Raw genomic sequence first — 6,000 nt, forward strand, 5'->3', positions numbered from 1 at the left:
CGAGGTGAAGGAGTGAGGGACATGGGAGGAGCAAGAGAGACCAGGGACGTGATTGCGAAGGAGCGTCACCTGCGAGCCACACCGGTCTCGAGTCCTCTCATGAGGGAGACAGAGGCATATAAGGACGAGCGACACCAGTCAAGGACGAGAGAGGACCAGGCCTGGACTTTACGTTGAGTTTTGTTTTGTTATGTGTGTGCGGGCAGTCGTCCATGAGGGGCTGCCCGCGGTTTACTTTCTTTTTGTTTATTTAATAAACGTTGTTGAATGTTCGCCGGTTCCCGCCTCCTTCCTTCCCATCTACGAACTTTATTACAATAATATTTGGTAATATTGCTGAATCAATGTTAAAATGTGATGTTGATTCTAGATCACTTTTTGAAACTGAAAATACAACTGAAACGTAATGACAACATAAATAATGTAACCAACTGATATACCAAGTTAATGTTTAAACAACATACATTAATACATTCGTTTTCATGAAAATCGAATGTAAAGAGTTTTATCTCTAAACACAGATTAGCTTATAACGCTTGTCTATGGGGCACAGGGTAGACACAGGGTGGTAAAATTAAATCGTTAGTTAATACCACTAACAAGGCTCAAAATAGCCTCACACTAACACGGCAGCATAATGAGGGTCCCTACATGCAAACCGAAGCATTGAGAACTTTGTAAGTGTACAAACAGTTTAATAAGAAGATACTTTATAAACATAGTGCATTACGCGTTCACGGACAGGCACCATCTCGAAAAACAGTCTCGACTCATCGATCCACGAGCGCTGTTCTAGTGAGCTGGTCGATAGGAATTCAGTTTGTGAAATGTAATAACATGGACATTTTTATTTTTCTTTATTTATTTTATCAGTGTTTTCTTCCGGAAACAAAGGACCATATGAGATTCCAAGTCACAGTTCATCACTTAGCATAGCGCTCGTGGATCGATTCGTCGAGACTGTTTTCCAAGATGGCGCCTGTCCGTGAACGCGTAATGCAGTATGTCTATAAACTGTCTTCTTATTAAACTGTTTGTACTCTTACAAAGTTCTCAATGCTTCGGTTTGCATGTAGGGACCCTCATTATGCCACTGTGTTAGTGTGAGGCTATTTTTAGCCTTGTTAGTGGTATTAACTAGCGATTTAATTTCACTACTCTGTGCCCCATAGACTAGCGTTATAAGCTAATCTGTTTTTAGAGATAAAACTCTTTACATTCGATTTCCATGAAAACGCATCCCAGAGAACGATCTACTCGGTAACCATCTGTTAATTACCCCTAGGTTCATTTCTCACCAGAGTTGTCCTTTAACAGTTTATTTAAGTCTGATGTCATTATAACTACAGGTGGTCCAACAGTTCAGGTTTTGCAAATCTGGCTTGCATCAGGGCCCGGTTTTTCAAAAGGTTTAAAATTGATCTGGATTTAGTAATCCTTTTTTTTGCGATCCGTGATCACATAAAGCAGCTTACTTTTGGCGCCAGTTTTTTAAAGCAACATCGGGTTGGATCAATCTGATCCGGATAGGAACTTTTCAGGATCACCAAATCTGGATAACCAGTGCTCAAACAAGATAGAAAATCACAATGTAGAACTATAGATATGTAAAGAGCAACACGTAGAATAGCCAGTGTGGGGTCAATATAAGTTTATTTTTATTTGAAATGAAAACACACACATTTAAAAAAAAAACTAAACACAAGAAAAACCCCACCCATCCTCTTCCAGCAGTCCGCTCATCTGAGACCTACAACACAAACACTGGACACTGAGGAGATTTATAACAAGTATCAAGTAAAGATGTACTGTAATCCCTGCATGCATCACTAATAAATATTCTAAAAACAAAAATATTTTCGATTGTGATGAATATATATATATATATATATCAATTAGTGACAGAATAAAATTAATTGTTTTTGGTCAATTTTGACAGCGGGATTATTTTATGAGGCCAAACTCTTTCTACTTTGCTGTTGGCCTATACTGAAATGCTGAATACGTTAAAGCCTACCTAATCACTGTAGCCTGACGGATGAACAAATACAATTAAAAATCTTATGAATAAATAGGATATCTTGTAAGATACTGCATGATCCAAATATAGTATTATTTGATACATTTTTAAAGTTTTCATTACATTTTGGGCATGAAATCCACGCTGAATCCACCCTTCTGATGGGATCAGTTTAATCCAGATTTTTTTTTGATCAAAGTGATCCAAATCCTACATAAAAGTTCTCAAAAACCCAAACTAAAGGTTTGATCCGGATCAAAACCATTGGATTACGTGATCTAATCTGATTATGGAATCCGTTTTTTCTTTTGAAAAACACATTTTCAAGATTTGATCCAATCCAAAATCCTAGTGGATTACTTTTGAAAAACCGGGCCCTGTTGACTCTTTTCCTTTGGGTTCTCGGAAATCTGAAAAAGAAAGCAAGATATTACTTATGAACAAGTCAATTCAGATTTAAATCACAGTCACATTTAAGAATGCTATACTAGTCACAATATGACTCACTTAAAAAAAAAGTTGCTCAAACTAGGATTATAGTACTGTTATATTATGTATATTTATTTTAGTTTTCTAAAATCTATTCATGCTCAGGATCAACAGAAAGTGTGAGAGATTCTTCCCACCAAGTTTATCTCCAGCCCTAATTAAACACAGATTTTCTGTGAAGCTTGATAGCATTCAAATAACAAGTTAAACTTGAAGAATAGAAGAGTGTAACACATTATGTAAAGAGATATTTACCAACCTGTATGAGTGTCTTTCTTCTGCTGAACACAAAAGAAGATATTTTAATTAATGTTGGTAACCATTGATTTCTAAAGTAGGAAAAAAAATACTATGGATTTCAATGGCTGCCAACTGTCTGGTTATTCATTAAAATATCTTCTTTTGTGTTCAGCAGAAGAAAGACACTCATACAGGTTGAGGGTAAAATGATGACCATTTTCATTTTAGAGAGAACTATCTCTTTAAAGCTGCAGATTCACCTTATGTCAACCGTAATCTCTTTAGCCAGGTCTCAATAAACACAAAATGTTTTTTTATCATTTGTGTTTCAGTGGATACTGAATAGAGATCAGTTGCTTTCCCTAAATGTAATAGTGATTCAGAAATATGAACAATTACCTGATTAGTGGGAGCAGGAGATAAGTCTCAGGTCAGGTGAGGCTGTCGACAGTAACTCAATGTATAATCAATGTCAGCATAATCAGGTGGTGCTTTGATTTTTATTTTTTACTGTCCATCTTCATCCTCCTTCGCTCCTACTAAAAGAGAAATGTGCTCTGCAAGCACTGATGGATGAAGACATGGGCTGTGTGTGTGACATTCCTGCTCATGTTCATGTCTCTTGCACTTCAAGAAATCTGTTAAATGATGTTAGAACTTTATTCAGGAATTCCCCGATAAACATTACTAAAGCAGATGCATTTTTAAAGAAGAAGCATCAATTCATCTGCTCAGAAGAACATTATGCTAAGCCAAAATGGCTGTTTACCAATCAGTGGCCAATTTCAAACTTCAATAGATGTTTTTCAACCATTTTTCAACAGACTTGCTAAACTCATGAAGGCCCATCCCTAAACCAAGCCCCCACTGACAGCCAATCAGGGAAAGCGATTAAAATGCTGATTGTGGTTTGAAAACGCCCCACTGATTGGGAAACACCCACTAGTGTTCTGCAGAGACACAAACCTGCATGATCATCAATTACAATTCTCTGTTAGTTCAATGTCACTGTCTCCACCCATGTGTGCTGTTAACTTTCATCAAAGTTTCAATGCTGATCCAACATACTTTAAACATTGAAATGTCAAATTCTACACCCAAAATGATGATTTGGATCAAAAGTCAACATTGTATCAATGTTACCATGCTGTCTGGGATCTTAAGATAAAATTTAAGAAGTAACTTAAATAACTTCTTAAAGTTAGAATAACCTCCAACCTATCTTTAATACCCAAATGTAAGATGTTTAACACATTTATTGGGTCATTTAAAATATTAAGCATTACAACATAACAGTAGCTAGCTAAATACAGGTCCATCTCCACAGCAAAAAACATGTTGGGAGATTTATCACCACGGGTGTTAAAATTATCACTTTCCGGGTGAACATACAGGTCCATCTTTGCTAGTGTTAAAACAACACTGACGAAAGTGTTCGTTATACAAACACTGTGTTAGTGTTTCTTTTTAGTCACTCAAGGTGTTGAGAAATGTATTACTCATAAGTGTACATTTAAGACTTTATGGTGATTAATCTCACACACCCAGTGTATTTAATGTTTATTTAATGTAAATACTTAAATACTAAAATGGCACTGTGAATGAAATTTAAAACAATTTATATATATTATTTTATTTTTTCCCCCAAAAAATCAAGTGACTACAAATTTATTTAAATATTTATTGAAATTGTAATATATCAATTCCATTACATTTGTATTTGGCAGACACTTTTATCCAATGCGACTTACACTGCATTCAATACCATTTTTAATTTAAAAAAAAAACTTTTTTGTCAGTTCTTGCTTTCGCCGGGAATCGCTACAGTAAAGCCATTGTTGTCACACATACAATTGAATAAAACAATTTCTTGTTATACTCCAATGCTATAATATCTTACCATGATAAATCTCTACTGCGTTTCAAACAAGATTAAACAAAGAAACATTCCTCAAGTAATGTTTTAATTGAAAAAATACAAAAAATCAACATTGTATATATTAAATCAACCTGGTTGGTTGGTTTGTAATTCATTCTGATAAAAAATACTATTCCTTTATAAATTAATACATTTACATTTGGCAGATGATTTTATCCAAAGCGACTTACATTGCATTCAATGTATGCATTTTTACATTTTGTCAGTTCTTGCTTTCCCAATTCATCAATCCCACGATCTTGGCGTTGATAGCGCTCCTCAAAATGATCCAAACACATAGTATCGTTCCTGTTAAAGATACAAATTTGGTTAAAACAAACACATTAAAAAAATCTAAGATATAAAGTTTCAAACATCTTCAATCAACAAGCAGAGATACTTACATAGCCTGTCTTCCTTTCAGGATCGTTTAGGTTTGTAGAGTAATAATGCCAAGGGCATACATAGATTGTGGCCTTAAGTGGTTTCCTTCTGCAATAATAAACAATATTCCATGAAACCAAAATCCTCCAAAGCAGAAAGCAAACTAAAAGACTCAAAATAATCAGGTCACTTTGTGTTTTACTTCAGGTTATTTTTATACCAATACATAGCAAGAAAACGTTATATTCAAAACATAAGCACTACTGTTACAGATTTAGGCCTACAATGCTACAACTAGAAAAGGCTAGAACTAAGTTGTACAGAAAAAATCGCGCATGGAAGGGCACTAATGCATGTCTGCTCAACTAATACAAAATAAGACGAAAAATGTCAAATAGTACGAGTGTGCAATGTCGTGGAATGTATACGCCAAAACTCATTTTGGCGTGCATATGATACGCTGTTTTTTGCGTGCATATGATACGCACTTTATGCCGTATATATATGACACGCTCTCTTGGGTAGGTTTAGGGTAGTGGGGTGGGGGGTTCGTATGTATAATACGCCATAAATTGCGTATCATATGCACGCAAAAAACAGCGTATCATATGCACGCCAAAATGAGTTTTGGCATATACATTCCACGACATTGCACACTCGTACTCGATCTTGAGTTTCTATATATTGACTGAAGCAGTTCATGAAGAAAAGCGTGTCCTACGATGTTTTCGACATTTTGAAGCGCTGTACAGAATGGTCGGCGTATGTTATCAAAGTACCACGAGAAGATTGCTAGAACACACAGAGCATTTCACTCGCAAAATGTTGCAGGCCGATCAGTATGCGCAGCGCCGACAATGATGGACCGTGCTGTAGGGATGTCCGGTTCGCGAACGAATCGTTCTTTTTAACCGGATCTTTATAGTGAACCGGTCGAACCAGTTCACCA

This window comes from Pseudorasbora parva, chromosome 13 (assembly GCF_024679245.1).
Source record: "Pseudorasbora parva isolate DD20220531a chromosome 13, ASM2467924v1, whole genome shotgun sequence".
In the NCBI taxonomy this organism is placed as follows: domain Eukaryota; kingdom Metazoa; phylum Chordata; class Actinopteri; order Cypriniformes; family Gobionidae; genus Pseudorasbora; species Pseudorasbora parva.